Raw genomic sequence first — 18109 nt, 5'->3', positions numbered from 1 at the left:
TTACTGTAAAATGACCCACAAATGTAAAACAGCAAACAGTTAAATAAAAATATATTTGAAAAAAAAAAAAAAAAAAAAAAAAAAAAAAGAGTTACTCCTTTTTATGGATATATCTTCAATATATATATTCACGGTACACAGTAGATAGCTACATATCTTGAAGGAACACCGTTATGGAACTAAGAGCCATATGTACGAACCCTTTTTCCCATAGACACAGAATGGGTAAAAACCTTTGATACATCTGGCCCTTAGTAGCACAAACAAATATGTACCTACTCAATTTTTGTGGATATGTTATGAAGCTAAGTATTGTAAAAAGATAGGTACCTACTCAATATTTTGGTAATTAATGTTTAGTTCTACAATATTATGATACCATGACATTAAAAGCTTGAATGCTTACAAATAAAAGGTTCAAAGTGGACCACTGCCTGTTAGGTCACTAGATACAAAAAATGTTCTTCTGCCATTATTCCATGATTACTGAAGTTAAAAGTGGAGACCATCATAAGATTTACTTGAGTAAATTGAATCATATGTGATACCTTGGTACAATGATCCATGAGCAAATCAGATATCTTTAAGTCAAGCTTGTCAGCACAGTAGCTTATGAAGTAGCAAGCTAAAAACAATTATGGCTAAGCATGTTATTGCAGATCAAAATAAAACAGACAATGCACAAACCCTATTTCAATGCCATCATTTTCAACCCAGGGAGGGTCCACATCCATCATTGACCCATCACATCCTATTTGCAATGGAGATGCAGAGCACTTCAAGAAAGCCATCCAAAAAATCTTTCAAGTAGCAGCGGACAAAGCAGCTAACCTTGGTAGAGATATTTAATTTCCCTTGGGAGCAATATGTGTAAGCATAAGACTAACTCTGGCTTCTGCCCTGATGGCATAAGTTATAAAGGAAGCATTCTCAAACTGCACTCCTGTGCTCCTTCCAGGGTCTGACAATGAAAGGCAAAGGCAGGGCACCAGACATCAAATGCTAGAAGAGCTGCTTCCCCATCCAAAATGCAAATGAGGTACACTAATACCAGGATTCCTATCAAACACAGCCTTTCCCTGGAATTTCTGAAAAGAGGAACCTCAGTGACTGCCTTTGCCAGAGACCACACCAATACAAAGAACCTGTCCCAGTTTCAAGTAATATAGAGACCAGGGCCCATATTTATACTCTGTTTGCGCCAGATTAGCATCATTTATTTTGACGCAAATCCAGTGCAAACTTAACTCCATATTTATATTTTGAAGCTAGACCCGCCTAGAGTCAAAATATTGGAATTAACGTAATTTTTTGCCTGCGGAAATCTACCTTGCATCAATGAGATGCAAGGTAGGCATTACTGGGCAAACAATGACTCTAAGGCCCTTGCGCCCTTATTTATCCTCCCGTGCAAAAATTACGCACGGGAGGAGGCGGGCCTTAAATAATGGCGCTAAGCCTGCTTAGCGCCATTATTTAACACCTGGGTCAGGGCTGGCGTTAGGGGACCTGAGGGCCATATTCCATGGTCAGAGACCATGGAAACAGCCCACAGGTGTCCTTCCTTGCACCCAGGGACATCCCCACCCACACCTAGAGGACACCTAAGGATGGGGGGACCCATCCTAGGTAAGTCCAGGTAAGTTTTTATCTTTTTTTTTTTAGAGTGCCATAGGGGGGTCTAACTTGGGCCCCCCTACATGGCCATTGGGCTGGGGGGCATGACTCCTGTCTTTCCTAAGACAGGAGTCATGTCCATGGGGGTTGTGCATCAAAAAAATGACGCTAGTCAAGTTAGAGTAATTTTTTTTACTCTAACCTGACTAGCGCCATTTTTTCACGCCCAACCTCCAGTTATCCCGTTGCCTCCCCTACCCGGTTTGTGTCATATATTTTGACGCTAACTGGGCATTAGCGCCGGCTTGAACCATTCCTTAAATATGGTGCCCGGCTGGCGTCCAGGAATGGCGCTAGCCGGCGCTATACTTTTTGACGCAAACCTGCGCTAACACAGGTTGTATCAAAAAGTATAAAACTGGGCCTGAATGTCTATTCAGGCTTCTATGCCACAAAGCTCCTAGGGATGCCTTGACCTGGCTATGGCTAGAAATATAGAGTGGAGCAATGCCTGAACAACATCAGCCCCACCATCTCAACTTAGGTAATCATACTAACCTCTGCTGTTTCTTGTTTGTGAGAATTTTGGCTCCAGAAATACGGTAACACAAGAATATTGTAGCAAAAGTATTGACAACCAATATATTGAGATGATAAGTATATATTGCTAAGTGTACAATTACTATTTCCAACTCAAAATCTATGTATGTAAAATATATATATTTTATCACGTTGTATACTGTGGAGTTCAGTGTAGTAAGCCTATACATACATGCATACATATGATTTGTATATATAGGTGTTTATATATGTATTTTGGTCGTTAATATTTTTGCCACACTATTTTGGTAGCATGATATTTAAAAATCAATGCTCTGCTACCATACCCGGCTGTTTGGTGTGGTCAAAACCAATCATAGAGCACTTCCTTTGTGATGACCCTCACATGAGAACCTGGTAGTCATGGGAACAGTTCTCATTACCTTAATCACTCTATCTCAGACTGTCCATTCAACTCATAGGCATTATATTGTCAAAAGCTGACTATTTGGTATTAGTGTAGGTGTTGTTGCCTTGTCACTCTTCTGTGGATATACATTGTATCTGAGCTGAGTGAACTGGCCAGATCACAAAGGTCAACACTTGAGACTTGCCACAAAAACCCAGAGATGGTAGGTGTAACTTTTCTGATTAAATAAATTGGGTGTTTCTGCACTCAAAAGAGAGTCTAGAGCTGATGGTCACCAATGTCAGTTTTCATCTCTCTCAGTGGGACTCCTGATCATAAACCGGTGTGCATCCACGTACTTCAAAATTAACTAATTCTGCATTCTTTAAACTATTTGAACCACATGGCAAACATGAGTGAAGAATTCATTGATTTTCTTGTGCGTGATGGAAAAATAGAAAATCACAAAAGTCAGGCAAGTGGAGCAAACTTTGGCAAGCATTCTGTAATTTTAATCTTTTCTGAACCAAAAAAAACATATTTTTGATAGGATTTGGGGGCATTAATGCCAGATGGTTGTGCGAACTTACCATGTAATACACTCACAAAAACTGTCTTGGGTCCAGACAGGCTCATTTGTAACCTTAAGATCAACCCTGGGTAGCTATGGCTTTCAGAAGCAAGGTTTAAACAAAGGAACTAGTGTAGAGCATTTAACAGTACCAAACAATAAACCAACAAAGTCATACAATGCGAAAGAAAACCAAAAACAATTATTACTAAATATATAATTTTTTATTAATTTGTAGAATCCAAGATGAACACACCCACTGGAGAGTTCCAGAAATAAAGATTTTTGAAGAAAACCTAAATACTCGTAAAACTGCAAACAAGCACTGGTGTTTGTAAACTTTAAAAAGTTTGTAAGAGTTGTGTTCAGCTACTTCAGTCTGACTTGGGTGACAAAATTCAAGAGGGAGAATGTCTGGGGAGGGTGGGGCAAAAAGGAGCCTTTGAACAGTTACCGGCCTCCAAATAATTTTTTAGTCCAGTTCTTAACTTTACAGCACGACTGCCACAGACTTCAATGGAGTGGTCCTGATACTGCAGATCGAGGAGATGAAGGGTGCTCAAGGATGCTTTTGGTGCTGCGTGGTCAGTCCTCACAGGAAAACAAGGTGGTCATGAAAATAGTTCACAATACCATTATGACTCATCCCAGACCGCCCACACAAATCGTAGGCATTATATTGTCAAAATCTGACTGTTGGGTATTAGATTAGGCCTGGTTGCCTTGTTGGGGCTGTCCTTGCAGTTACTCCTCAGTCCACGGGTCAGGTGGGTGAGCTTGGCAACAGAGATGGGATCCTTCGAAGGCATCTTCCAGCCAGATGCTGTGAGACTATTGGTCTCTGTCCCCAGCGGTCCCAGCAATATCCCTTGGTGGAGGCTGGTTTACCTCTTGGGTGACAAATCTGGACTCAGATGACTCTCTTTGGTCTGGCAGACTTGGGTGCAACTTTTGTCCATTGAGGATCAGTTTCTAGGGTCTCCCAGTGGCTGTCATTGATGATACTTTAGAAGTGGGTACTGACTTGCTGAATTGGGCTACTTCAGCTTTGATGGCCCTGATGCTGGTTCCAGGGAGTCAGTCCACTGACCACTGATCTAGGGCTTGGAGTGGCTTTTCCTCAAGCCAGGATCTACAGGTACAGTCCTTTCTTCTTGTGCCTAAGACGTGGTAGGTGCAGTCCAAAAGACAGTGCAGCCTCTCTTTGCCAGTCCTTTCTCCTGTTCCAGCATGATCTGAGGTTCAGGGTGCCAAAGGTGTCTTATTAATGCCCAGAATGGGTTAGGGGGTGATGTGGTCACTAGCCAATGGTTTAACAGGTCCCCTTCCACCCTGTCCTGACCTTCCAGCTATGTGTGGCATCTAACAATCCAAGAGTGCACAATTCTGCCCACTCTCATGATCACTGAATGCTTCCTTGGATATTAGGAGCTTGGTAGCCCACCCTAGAGTTGTGGCTAACTGTGGGCTACATGCTGACGGGTACCAACACACACAGTAACTCAGTGAAATCACTACAAAATGACACAAAACAGGTTTAGAACAATAGGAAATATTTATCTAAACAAAACAAGACCAAAACGACAAAGTCAAGTTATACATTTTAAAAGCAAAAGAGTCTTAAATCCTTGAGAACACAGTAAAAACACTGTTAGCATTGAAAAGTACCTGGGTTTTGTCAAAATAACATGCAAGGGCGAGTGTGCGTCGGAAAAGGCTAGCGATGTGTCGATTTCTTACCCGCAAGCGAGACGGTGCATTGTTTCTCCTCCTCCTGTTGGGTCGGCGTGAGATGTTTTTCCTCTCCGCGGGAGAGCAATGCGTCGATCCGAGCAAGCACTCAGGTCCGAGCAGGCATTGCGTTGGTTTTCCGGCACCCAGCAAGGTTCGCGTTGAAAATCCTGCCACACAGTATCAGCTAAACCGAGCTGTGTGGGTTGCGTTGTTACCAGCCTCCGTTAGTGGTGTTGTGTGTTGTTTCTCCAGTCGGCGGTGCGTCATTTTTTCAGCTGCGTCTCAGAGGTTGCGTTGGAAATTTCCCCGCACAGCGGTCTGAGCGTGGATTTCCAATCTTGGTCTGCAGCTTCACCTGTCAAGGCCCCAGGAACTGGATAGGGCACCACTTGGCAGGGCAGGAGTCTCAGCAGAGAGTCCAGGTGCTGGCAGGGGAAGTCTTTGATGGCCCTGAGACTTCAACAACAGGAGACAAGCTCAGGACAAGCCCTTGGAGATTTCTTCACAAGCAGGGATGCACAACAAAGCCCAGTCTTTGTCCCCTTTCACCAGGCAGAGGCAGCAACTGCAGGATAGCTCCACAAAGCACAATCACAGGCAGGTCAGCACTTCTCCTCAGCTCATCAGCTCTTCTCCAGGCAGAGCTTCCTCTTGATTATCAGAAGTGATCTAATTTTTCAGGGGTTTGGGTGCCCTTCTTATACCCAATTTGGTCTGTGAAGTAGGCCTACTTCAAAGGAAAGTCTCTCTTGTTTGTGAGATCCTGCCTTGCCCAGGCCAAGCCCCAGACACACACCAGGTGGTTGGGGACTGCATTGTGGGGGGGCAGACACAGCCCTTTCAGGTGTGAGGGACCACTGCTCCCCCCCCCTCCCCCCCAGCACAGATGGCTCATCAGGAAATGCAGGCTACACCCCAGCTCCCTTTGGGTCACTGTCTAGAGAGAGGTGCAAACAGCCCAACTGTGAAACTAACCCAGACAGAGAATCCACAAACAGGCAGAGTTGCATAATGGTTGAAGCAAGAAAATGCCTACTTTCTAAAAGTGGCATTTTCAAACGCCCATTCTCAAAACCAACTTTACTAAAATATGTTTTTTAAATTGTGAGTTCAGCGATCCCAAACTCCACATGTCCATCTGCTCCCAAAGGGAATCTACACTTTAATCATTTTTAAAGGCAGCCCCCATGTTAACCTAGGAGAGAGATAGGCCTTGCAATAGGGAAAACTGAATTTGGCAGTATTTCATTATCAGGACATATAAAACACATTAGTATATGTCCTACCTTAACCATACGTTGCACCCTGCCCACAGGACTACCTAGGGCCTACCTTGGGGGTGTCTTACATGTAAGAAAAGGGAAGGTTTGGCCTGGCAAGTGAGTACACTTGCCAAGTCAAATTGGCAGTTTAAAACTGCACACACAGACACTGCAGTGGCAGGTCTGAGCCATGTTCACAGGGTTACTAATGTGGGTGGCACAACCAGTGCTGCAGGCCCACTAGTAGCATTTGATTTACAGGTCCTGGGCACCTCTAGTGCACTGTACTAGGGACTTACCAGTAAATCAAATATGCCAATCATGGAAAACCCAATCAACAGTACAATTTACACAGAGAGCATATGCACTTTAGCAGTAGTTAGCAGTGGTAAAGTGCCCAGAATTCAAAAGCCAACATCCACAGGTCAGAAAATTAGGAGGAAGGGTGACCCTGCAAAAGGGGAAAAGCCCAACACTAACTTTTCAATGGGTTCCACAACTTTGTTGTACTTTTAGTTTCCTTCAGAAAGACACACCATTTGCAGACCTCCTTAGCTGGCAGGCCAGATCTGGAATTATCCCTCAGCTCTTCCCACTCTAGGGTGGCAGGGAAATGTTACTCATCTTACAGACATCTTCGAACCCCCAGACATAGCAAGCCAAATTGAATTCAAATACTATAGGATGTAATGCAGTAAACCGACTTTCATGTCTACTGCTAGAAATTTCCACTAACCACATGGACTCCCTCAAGAAATTATCCACCTAATTGTAGCAGTAAGGTTGTACTTGGCAGACTCCTTGAAAAAGAACACAGCAGATCCAAGAGACCTATACATAAGACTTACTGTGATACACATCTTGAATATTCCTTGCAATATATGTACCAGGAACAGGAGCCAGAGGTCACCTTCCATGTTCACTGAGTAGTAACTAGTTTCAGCGAAACTATGGCCACTAAAGGTATTCTGTTTCACACATAACCAGCGCCTTATGAAGCACACAGAGGATTCCCATAGAGGCAAGAGGACTGGCACACAACTCACAAGAACATTGTTAAATGGTCCAGAACACTCATTGCTCCATTTAGACCCTTCTGGGAAGCCGTAGCTCCACCACCCTGGCAGAGGACCACCCACCATACTTTAAGATCCATATCTGCCTGGCAGGGATCTATTGGCCTACAATGCATTCACTGGTGTGACAGATGCTGTAGGCAGAGAAGTAGGAGCTCCTTTATCACTACTCATCCTAAAACTTTCTTTATTTCATGCAGAAGCAGTAGAAGATAAGCTACAGCTGCTTCCACAATCAAAGCCTAATGATTTAACTCTGCAATGCTCTAGCAATTTCTTCACAGAAACTAATAGAGAATTATGGCTTTCTTATTTCTAGCCATCTTGACCACCAACCTCTAATCCCCGAGAAAGCCACAAGATCATCTTCTCTTCACAGAAATCCTCAGACCATGTAAAATGTCATAAAACCCTTGGCCTATTGCAATCAAAGTAGCCAAGGCAGATGCACTAGTCAAACCTGTGAAATCATTCATTAACAGTTGTCTACTGCAAGCAGCAGTCTATGGGGCCATCTACAAATCTGATCACATACCCAGAAAGACTCACTTGATCCAGGGGAATCCAACAACTTATTCACTACATCTGTACTTAAATGAAACTCAAAGATCCAGAGGTAAAAAGAAACCACACACACACACAGACAAACCCACACGCACATACATGCAAGCACATAGTCAGACACAAAAATAAGTGTGCACACAAACAAACACACTGCCTTCCAGCCTTGCCATCGACCTGTCAGTTTTAGTAACAATATGTTTTGCTGGAAATAGATGCTGGGAGCCCATTTAGCATGCTTATACTTCTTGACCACTCAACAGCTTTCAATAAGAGCTGGCTACTCAACATACTCGTTTACTGTCCGCAGTCAGCATAAAATGACTCTGATCAGGCATCAAATGGTCCATACCCTTTTGACAGAACACACCAAGACTAGAACATATGACTATACGATCTATCCTCCCAATCAGCTTTGTCACCTTTGATTCCCAAAGTGACCCCTGCTCTTTATTTGAAAGTCTACGTCAAACTCTTAACAGACCTACTGTGATCATGCCATCTACACTTACATGCCAAGCTATTTAGAAAATCAGTCATGATTTTTAGAGCCATCTGCAGACTTGGACAACTCTAGCTAAAATACCAAATGTCCTCTTACCAGCAGAGTAGAAAGTTTTGATTTAAGGTGAGATGCAGGCAAGAACCTATGCTAAAATTGGCAAATTTGGATTCCCAAGCACTAATCTGTCTATAGGCGCTTAATTATTCTGGGGCTGATGTATTATTGAGAGGCAACAAACTACTTGTGACTGTGACACTAGGTGTAGCATACCACAAATCACAGGGACAATCCATAAACATATAAAAAGCATGGAGTAAGTGCCTTTAGAAAAAGTTACAGAACATTGGAAGGTCATTTATTGTTTCAAATGCGTCGGTCACTAAGAACCTCAGAACTATTTGAATATATTCACATGCACAGCACTATGTAATTATTATTACAAGGGCATCTCTACCTACGGTTAAGGTTTGTCAGGACATTGTAGAACTAACCCTCTTCCTTTTTAACATTTTTTTATATAAAGCTTCTTCCCAAATCTACAACATTGATAATCACTGGAAATAACTGATGTGAATATTAGCCATCTGAGAATACTCAAGTTACCAACAATGGGAGGCAGAGTCAATCAGCCTTACTAAGATTGAAACTCATGACATGCACACTACTGCCTAACTCAGAGGTGTGCAACCCTTCTGAGTCATCCTTATAAAAACACTAAAGTGTCTGAACATATGAAGAACAGAAAAAGAAACACATGGCCACTTATGAGGAGACAAAAAGGAGCAAAAATGCAAACCAGGCTAATGGGAATAAAACTCTTTCAGGATGAGACAGCCCGATTAAACCTGAGGAGTGAACACACTGAGAATGGATAAGGCTGAGATTCACAAGACCTGATCCCTACTCAAATATCTACAGATGTGAGATCCTATCTCTAGGATATGAAACACTAAAAGCATTAACTAAGTAATTTATTTCAGGGGTTGTGGGAGGTGGGGGCACTCCCTTGTGATTACTGTACAAGGTGGACCCAGAGGGCTGAAGTGAAGCACATTTTTAAGCAAATAATCACCTTGTTGAATCTGGGCTATATATTCATGCAGCAAAACAAAATATGAACATAACAACGGATATTTAAAATCCATTGTCAACACTTAGCGAAAAGTATGGTTAATTGATTCTACTCTAAATGAGCAGTCCCTGTCATTTCTATTGCTATTTTTATAAACATTCTACCTATTGTTGTGTTCTATAAGATTGTTTTTGTACTGTAGCATGCCTTGCCTTATTTCTGCTTTGAGCTTCTCTTTGCTGCCCCACTCTTCGCATTTATAACTGCTATGTGCATACAGTTGCAGTATAGCAACATTGTATTATTCTTTGATAGTGTATTTCTAGCTCATAATATCTATAAGGTACAAAGTAACCTGATGTACTTTAAAGGGATATTGCAAGTCACCATGGTGTTCCATAACCAAATAGAAGAATGAAGCTGAAGTCTTAGGTCCTTTATATGGTTATTTAACTCCGAGGTGACTTGCAATAGCCCTATGTACACCAGGAGTACTTTATCCCATATAATACTTAGTTACTATGGGGGTCATTCTGACCCTGGCGGCCGGTGGCCGCCAGGGCCACCGACCACGGGAGCACCGCCAACAGGCTGGCGGTGCTCCAACGAGCATTCTGACCGCGGCGGTTCAGCCGCGGTCAGAAGCGGAAAGTCAGCGGTCTCCCGCCGACTTTCCGCTGCTCGTTTGAATCCTCCATGGCTGCGGAGCGCGCTCCGCAGCCATGAGGATTCTGACCCCCCCTACCGCCATCCTGTTCATGGCGGGAAAGCCGCCATGAACAGGATGGCGGTAGGGGGGGTCGCGGGGCCCCTGGGGGCCCCTGCCGTGCCCATGCCAATGGCATGGGCACGGCAGGGGCCCCCGTAAGAGGGCCCCGCAAGGTATTTCAGTGTCTGCCTTGCAGACACTGAAATACGCGATGGGTGCTACTGCACCCGTCGCACCTTCCCACTCCGCCGGCTCGATTACGAGCCGGCATCCTCGTGGGAAGGGAGTTTTTCCCTGGGCTGGCGGGCGGTCTTTTGGAGACCACCCGCCAGCCCAGGGAAAAACTCATAATACCCTCCGCGGTCTTCTGACCGCGGAGCGGTATTATGGGGGCGGAATTCTGGCGGGCGGCCTCCGCCGCCCGCCAGAATTAGAATCAGCCCCTATATCTCCTTTCTCACAAACCACTTAAAATCTTGCTGCAAAGCTTTTCCATATGAAAGAGCAAGCATGTTTACAAACATGAAGAATAAAAATAAAACCTCTAATGCAAAATTCAATACATCAAAAAGTTGTTAGATATTTGTTGCAAACAGATAACAGAAACAGTTGGATACCAGTCTGTTTTTTTGTCCAAAGAGCTGCAGTAGCTCAGAATGTGTAGAAACATGCAGAAAGATTTGAGCTTGTATCTATCTAAGGAGTGCAAAAATAAAATGTTTTCTGTGCTTGTCATTGTAAGTTAGAAAAATAGAGCTGAAGAAAGAAAACCAACATTCCATTTTCGTCACTTAATCAGCTGCTTCAGTTAAGCTCTATGACTTGACCTTCCTTTCACCTCTGCTGCTATATCTAGCAGCAGAAATAGTGACATCAGAACGCGCCTGCAATAACATATTAGTCAAGTTCTGATATCTTTTCTATGTAATCGGTGAGAGGGTTAATCACAAAATGGTGATCATAAGGAAAATTCGAGGCTGGCATTTATATAGGGATTAAAGAATTTTATGCATTACATACTTATTAATTGTGACATTTAGCGAAAAGCACAGTTAAAATGAATGAAAGTGCAACAGAATTCACACATTATTGTTCTCACAGATAAATTTTTCTCAATAAGGTTAAGAAATATTACTTAACGCTTGTGTGAGAGTCTCTCACGAAAGAGGAGCTTCAGACATTCCAGAAGGAGTATCTATGGCAGTCTTTGCCAAGGCTGCACTGTCTTGCCTGCTCTCTGGCTTTTGTAAGATCATCAACAAAACAAGACATGGTGATTGGTCTTTGCTATGGGCAAGGTGAAAGACTAAGGGCCACATGTACGAATATTTGGAATTGCGATTCCCTAATTGCGATTCCATGCGAACCGCAATTAGGGAATCGCAATTCCAAATGTAAGAAACTCCATTGAGTTTCTTTTGCGATTCCTGGTGGATTGCATATAGTTCTGCCTCATTAATATTGATGAGGTAGGTCGCAATTTGCCACCCACTGGGAATCGCCACAATCACAAGGATGGTGGCCTTCTGCTGTCAGCAGACCACTATGTCTGAGATTGCTTTTAAATAAAGCAGATTTTTTTTTTATACAGTCAAGTCCGTTTTTCTTAAAAGAAAACAGGCTGCATTTAAAAAGAAAAAAATGAAACGTTTCAGTTTCATTTTTTAAGAGTAGTGCATGCTCTAAAATATCATTTTCACATGCATTCACAAAGGGGAAGAGGAGCCCCTTTGCGAATGGGTTAGCACCAATTTGAAATTGGTGCTAACTGCGATTATTTTGTGACCGCATTCACGTCACAAAACAATCATACATACCATATAGATTCGGTATTAAGAAGGGACTCCCTGTACACGCCCCTTGCTGATACCGAATAACAAAACCCAAATTGCGATTTGGTAACACGTTACTGAATCACAATTTGGGCTTTGTGCAACCCAAAAAGCATTTTTCTTGAAAAATGCTTTGAACATCTGGCCCTAAATTTACAAATGATGAGGGGGTGTGAGTGTGTTCCATTTATGAAGTTCCTATTTTGGGAATATTTTGTTGCTAATGAAGACAGGAGCAAGGAACAGGGAAGATGAGACTCCATCAAAGATTGTCGTCTATTATTTTCCCAATTGTTATATTATTAACCTACAGTTTTAATTTTACTCACTATAATGTGTATATCTGCAGTTAACATTCTTCATACAGTCTACTTTAAAACATAGCTGTAACATGTTAGTTACCCCTTTTCAAAATGAATGTGGATTTCTTAATCTCTTATCTGTGTGCATCCAGTTGGCAAGTGTCTTTCAGTAACCCACTGAAATAACATGTTTTCATGACAGTCTCTGACAAAATTTGATAGTGCCCAATACACATTATCTCCAGGTAAGTGGTGGGAGGTGCATTGGCCACATCCTACCTTTTTCCCCCCTCTCAAGTTGGTGAGTTGGTGCACATCTGTGCTCCTCTAAGGGCCACGGAAAATCTACTAGACTGTGATTACTAGTATGCTATGAAACTGTGTTTTTCACAGTACAGTGCTAAATACATTATGGCTGCACATGGATAGACAATTAATATTGTGTTCAAAATGGTTGTTAAATCCTATGAATGTTACTGTTTTGAAAACATTGAAAATACATATTCCTCAATTTACATACTATGACTTTCCCAATTTGTGGAATATTTATAACAGCTGAAGCAAATACAGTGTGATAAAACAAGCAAGAAATAACACATTTCCTAATATTACAATTCAGTGGTTTCTAACCTGGAGTCCAAGGACTCCTGGTGGACCCTGAAGCTTATTCCAGGTTATTTAGAAAATAATTAAACAATATTAACAGATGAATACAGTGTACATATCAATGAAGAAAAATGTGCAATGGAACATTTTAAAACAGTGGTTACCAACCTTTTGACTTCAGTGGACCCCCACTTTATCAATACTGGCACTCAGGGACCCCCACTGATTCATTATTGGAAACTGGGAACTCCCCCACTGAATCACTACTGAAAGCTGGGGACCTAATCTGTTAATATTATTTAATTTTCTAAGCAGTCCAGGACCCCCTGAGGAGGCTGTACGGACCCTCAGGGATCCTAGGACCACAGGTTGGGAACCACTGTTTTAAAACATTTTGTAAATGTGAAGGAATTGGAAACTGGATGATGTTAAATATTAAGTTAGTATCATCAGATTCATTCATAACCGCAGTGAAAGTGCATCAAACAGGATATAGAATGGACGATGAGTGACTTTTATTGAATTTTCGAAAAACTCCATCCTTCATATTAAAAATATTTAAAATATTTTTTGTGAATGAAGTAAAATATTTCATCATTTGTTTGATGAATGCTTGTTTCTGTAATTTTTGTGTATTGTTTTTGTGCTTCAAATCATGTGGTTGCACCCTGATTCCAATAATGACTTAGTGAAGCTCCCAGATTCCAATAATGATTAAAAACCGTGCCAATGTATTGAAAGGAACATTAAGGCAACTATATCTATTCAAAGTGAAAACTGAAATGGATTATAATACAAGGTTTAAAACAATTTTCACCGACTGGTAACAATATAAATATACAAACCAGGAAAAATAAAGCCTGTTTTTAGATTCTGTTTTAGTTGCAGAGCTCAAAACAATAAACATAACAACCATTTTGTGTAACTTTAAATCTGCAGTGTAGTAAAATAAAGGTTCCTGAAGCTGTCCAGCCCAGCAGCATGTCTCACACGTGGACACACTAATAGAGAAAGGTATTAAATCCAAAGTCATCTGCTCAGCCCTGCACCTCAGACAGAGCCCATCACTCACCATCTTCAGGAAGAACCTCAAGATGTGGCTTTTCAGATGAGGCTCTGTCTGACCCTTGCCCCCCCAAGTGCCTTGAGACCCTCAGGGGTGAGTAGTCGCACTCTACAAAAAAACGGACTGACTCATTGTTTTGTTAACTATGCCAGGGGCATTGCAAGGTATCAATATGTTGTGGGTACACAAGCACATCAAAGAGCTCGATTACAGTGAGATTTAGTTACTTGCAACATTCAGACTTATTTGTGTATATTCATTACATCCTTGAATATTAGGTTTGCAATAACTAATACTTGTTAAATGTCTCATTTATTATAACCAATGCTTGCTGATTATGCACAATGTATTACACCTGTTCCAGCTGTAACTGCCAATAAATGTGCTCTTCACAATGTGATCTGTATTGAACATGTGTCACAATCAGGAGGATAATTGCTCATTTCCTTAACAAGCAACCAACTGCCTTTCCACCTGCTCCAACTGTAACTGCCAAAACATGTGCTCTTCACAACATTATCTGTATTGAACATGTGCCACCATCAGGAGGATAATTGCTCATTTCCTTCACAAGCACTCATCTGCCAAAAGGCACATGTGCACATTATTTAAGGATGCTTGTAAGTCTGAGGCCTTGCTTGGCTTTGTTCCTATTACTCTGCTTACCTGTTTCCAGTCAAGTCGAACTCCTTGCTCTCCAGCCTGCCTGCAGTCGAGTTCCAGTGTTCCTCGTTCTCTGATCAGTTTCCAGTCAAGTTCCAGTGATCCTCGCCCTCCAGTCGGCTTCCTGCAGAGTGTTGGCTCTCCTCTTCTGTCTTCTGCTAATGATCCCGTACTTCCTGTAAAATAGAGAAGATAAGAAATGTGAAAAAACCCAGATTGGGTCCTTCTGAATTTGCAAGCACGTAACTTCATTTTAATGTAAAGTAAGATTAATCGCTTAGATGAAACAAAACAGAGCTCTGTCTTCTAAATAATTTATGACAATAAGAACTAGCATGATTTATAGTTTGGGTGTGAATCCAAGATACTGCTAAACAGACATTAAGGAAAGACGTATTTACTGTAACAAGCGCTCATCCAGAATTAGGAGAGTGAAAATAGAGCACGTTTATCAGAACTATTATTGGCAAGAGATTATGCCAGAACAGAAAGAAGCCTTTTAGTCAAGTTAATTGTTTCTGAGTTTGGACATTGCTTCAGAGACTCTGACAGTATTGTAAAAAGAGGAAGAGTCTTGTTCAGCCTTATAGAAACGTATGTACAATGTGTCAACAATAACTGACATTTTGCAATATACAATATTATGCAAGCTCAATGTATTAATGAAGTAATTCTTCTGCAGCCCAGAATCTTAAAAAAACAGGCACCCGGTATTTTGAGGAATCAGAAGTCCTGACGCCCAACACAACATGCAGTCTAGGGTCCAGCAGTCCGAATCTGACGTCCACGAAGCAGAAGCTGGTATTTTCTCTTCTCAAAACCCCCTTACGCTTGAGGACTTGCAAGTGGGCAATGTACTCTTCATCTTGGTCATGTTAGTCCTCACTGGGATTGGGGAGTTCTCATTATCTCATCAGAACATCTGGAATTCAGGTGAGTGGCTCGCACAGAACACAACACCAATCAACTATATCAGACTGGAATTTTAAAAGAAATTTCCTCTGAATTTCCCAAAGGTAATATATATATATATATATATATATATATATATATACCTACATTAATAAGACTTGAGATGAAAATGTGTCTGTAGTCCTAGGCACTCAGTTAACCCTGAGTATATCTGTCATCTTCCAATGTTTAAAAAAGGCGATTCCATGGTCATCTAAAAGAAAGCTCCAACTATAATCTATCTCGTTTTCGAATTCAAAAGATATATTTGTATGGAAAATCTAAGAATAAAAGTTAAAGCTAAAAAAAATATTCATTGTTGAGGCCTTCAAAAGCACAAGCAATTGATCCAAAGCAAAACACACCTATTAATACTAACATCCTTTTAAATATGCTCATACCATGTAGCGACAAAATTGTTAGCAATCCTGCTTTTCACAATACAGTGAACTTCTAAAAATTCAGATACTGCTTCGTTTGAAAAAAATAAATCCTTCTCTAAAACTGTGTCAAAGAAAAATGCTTAGGCGATTTTGTTGAATAGATTGCCCAACAAAGAAATGGGCCAAATTTTGATAAGGATAGAAAAGAAAAAAAACAAGAAATTACACCCAATAGACAACTCGAAAGTAATTCCACAATTTAAACAGATCCTGGTGCTTGATGGTATTTCCTCATTTAATCTAACCATGTTGGTTTTCAGGACAGCAAAAGAAGAACAATGGCAACAATATAAGTTTATCTTCATTCATCTGCAATATCATATGCAAAGCAGAAAAAAAAACATGGGACTAGGTCTGGTTATACAAATCCCATCAAATGAAGGACGCTGATGTAAACTCTGCTTTAAACCATAATGCTTGTTTGAGCATAGACCAGCGGGAGTCAGTTTCCTATTATTCTACAAACAAAATAATTTCAGTGGAATGGCCACAATCTAACTACGATCATTGTACCTGAAATATGTATAACACATTTTTGAGAATAATTATAAAAAAATGAATACAGCTACAAAAATGAGAGGATGACTTCTTGGTCTGAATCAAAAATCTATTTTGTCCATTTGGGAGGGTATTATCAATCATAGTCTCCCTAGGTCAATGATGAACAGAATATGGAGTTCTTTTGTAACTAAAAATGTTACGATGGAATGCATGTGGTTGAAATATAATTAAAAGGAAGGATGTTTAGGCCATGTACTAAATGAACATCATATTCTATCACTGAAAGACCCCTGGTGATAGGAGAAACCCATTATCAATGAAATTGTATCCGTTAGCAGCCTTTGGAAAAAATGGGAAGGAAGATTATAAAGCAGTCTGTTAACACTGGTTTCAACTAAAAAAAGTAAGAGACTAGCTGAAGTTATTATGATCTCAAATGGCACTCAAGTATCCGTTGTAGAGTTAATCATATATTACAATAATGAAAGTTAATCCTAATAAATACACAACAATAAAAGCTCAGTGTTGCGAAACATCATACAAGAATGTAAGATGAATTAATTATTGTGTAAACATCCAACTTTGTTTTAATTATTGCAGGAGATCTCAATGAAAACCTATTCCCAACTCTTACAGGTGAACTATTCAAGAACTGACTTGAACAATATAATGTACTTGTGGTCACCTTTCCAGCTGATGTTTGGACAAAAGAGGCAGATACTTTGGACAATTGGCTAGCTGAAAAAGTTAGGTGTGTCTGAATGCCATTTTCCCAAAGACATCCCTGTGGAGTGGCTCTAACATTTCAATTCAGCTGCCATTGTTGCCAAACAGATTATGTTTGCTCTACCATGGAAATATGATATTTTCAATGATTTTAAAGTGTTGGATATTAATGGGGGGTGACCACTGAGAAATTCAGTCCTGTTCACACTTCAAAGAAAAACTGCCCCCAATGAGAGCTGTCTCCCTCACAGTAGACTATCTCAGGAGAATCATTACCCGATTGGATCCCCTGCATCTCCAGCAGTTTTCAAAGTTTCAAGCTTTAAACACTATAGGAATCGATTCTCTACTTTACGAGAATACAATTCTATAGTAGTTTCTTTGATGGATAGTATGCTAGATTATATACAGAACACCTATAAGTGTCTAATTCAAATCTAGTACGCTTTCTGAAGCTTAATATGATTCTACATCACAGCAAATGAAGAATACATTTCAGAAATCACAACACAGATATGAGCAAGGATCCTCACATACCACCAAAGCTGTTGGTGCTAATTTGGATAACAACTATGCACAAAACATCAAAAATAAAAAGGCATGTTTTTAACAACCATTGTGGGGGAAATGCTAGAGTTATACAGACAGTTGACCAAAAGACATTTTGGAAATTAGTGAATAAAGTTTTGTTTTGAGATGTCATCAGTGATGACATCAATAACCTAATTTAACTTGTCATGAGTGATGAAATATGTGGGGTAATAAGCAGTGCATAGAAGGGGAGCAAGTTGTAGTTAGCGCAGTAAACCATCAATTCTGAGTATTTCTTGTAAAAATGTAATTTTACCTTATTTAAAAACCTAATACATTATCACTTTGACCTTACATGTTTTTTAGTGAATCTCTAGGGTGTTATTAATGTAAGCTAAGGAAAATGTTAGTATTTTAATATCAGGAAGCTGT

At 40.7% G+C, this 18109-nt stretch overlaps 1 long non-coding RNA gene across 1 annotated transcript in view; it reads right to left on the bottom strand.

The window, feature by feature from the left end:
• Positions 1-18109, bottom strand: part of LOC138300611 (uncharacterized) — a 106033-nt gene that overhangs the window by 67275 nt on the left and 20649 nt on the right. The window contains exon 2 of the long non-coding RNA XR_011204969.1: positions 14529-14701. This is a non-coding gene — a long non-coding RNA (uncharacterized lncRNA). The remainder of the gene's footprint in view (positions 1-14528; positions 14702-18109) is intronic.

The sequence above is a fragment of the Pleurodeles waltl genome, chromosome 6 (genome assembly GCF_031143425.1).
Source record: "Pleurodeles waltl isolate 20211129_DDA chromosome 6, aPleWal1.hap1.20221129, whole genome shotgun sequence".
In the NCBI taxonomy this organism is placed as follows: Eukaryota; Metazoa; Chordata; class Amphibia; order Caudata; family Salamandridae; genus Pleurodeles; species Pleurodeles waltl.
Note: the sequence above shows the minus strand (reverse complement) of the source record. Positions and strands in the feature narration are given on the sequence as shown.